The sequence below is a fragment of the Talpa occidentalis genome, unplaced genomic scaffold (genome assembly GCF_014898055.3).
Source record: "Talpa occidentalis isolate TD23 unplaced genomic scaffold, MPIMG_talOcc4v2.1 talOcc4.15, whole genome shotgun sequence".
In the NCBI taxonomy this organism is placed as follows: Eukaryota; Metazoa; Chordata; class Mammalia; order Eulipotyphla; family Talpidae; genus Talpa; species Talpa occidentalis.
This window is the reverse complement of record NW_023601543.1, coordinates 82,330,602-82,331,696: the sequence shown is the minus strand read 5'-3', so window position 1 is coordinate 82,331,696 and position 1,095 is coordinate 82,330,602.

The following is a 1,095-nucleotide window of genomic DNA, read 5'->3' as shown; positions in this document are numbered from 1 at the left end:
TGGGGGGTGCCTGTTCTTCACCCACCAGAACAAGCCTGCAGACCGCATGGACAGAAGGTGTCCATGGACGCTGGCATTTGGGGGCTTCTGGGCCATCCAGTAAGACAGGTGGCCTGTGTCAGTGGAGTGAGTTCAAGCCTTTGTGAGCGGGGGGGGGGGGCTGGTCACAACGAGTGACATCACCAGCGCATCAGACAGGAAACCTGAGTAGGAAGATGGGCCTTGGGCAAGTGGGAGGCTGGGGAATCTCTCCCACGGGTGGAGAAGACATCACAGAGAGTGCCTAGGGGAGTCAGCAAAGGCAAGAACCAATGTCTCTGGCCAAGGTGAGCTGGCTGGGGGTCACCGATGTCTTCTGCCTAAGGTGAGCTGGCCAGTGGTCAGATCTGAGAGTGGATGGACCAGTAACAATTTGGCTAACAAAACAATGTCTCCGACTACCAGGGCAAAACAGAGGTCAGCAGAAAGGAAGGGTCAGGGGTCACTGTGTGGTGATGAGCACAATGTAATGTAAACAAGCGCTGATCATAATCCTGGACACCTGAAACCTGTCTAATGGGTATGAGCCAGTGTTAGTTCAATACAAAATATTAAAGAATCACCATGATGTAATTGTATGTTGGACTCCAGACAAACAACACAGAAGTGATGGGGATCTGCCATGAGGATTACAGGCCGAATTCTCAGTGTCCACACTCCTGCTGGTTACGCGAACACTAACCCAGGTGCTCATTTGAATGGACTGAGTAATCACGTCCCAAATCAGGGCCCTTAACTGAGATGATCCCGGGGCCTCTAGAAGCAACAGCCTGGGAGGTCAGGGGGCCACTTCCACGTGGCCTGAACTTCCCACAAATTGAGCTCTGGGTGGTCTCAAGATGCTGAGGGGACCCCCCCACACACACACGACATGTAGCAGGAAAACGGGGCGCAAGTTCTCCAAAACCACAAGGCACTGAATTCTGCCTTCAACCAGTGAGCTTGCAAAAAGACCCCTGTAGGGGCAGGAGGACAACGGGGCAGGTTTCTCTATGATTCGAGCAGATGGGGTAAAGAAGTCCTGGAGGCCCCAGTGGCTTTTTAGGCTTTTGGTGG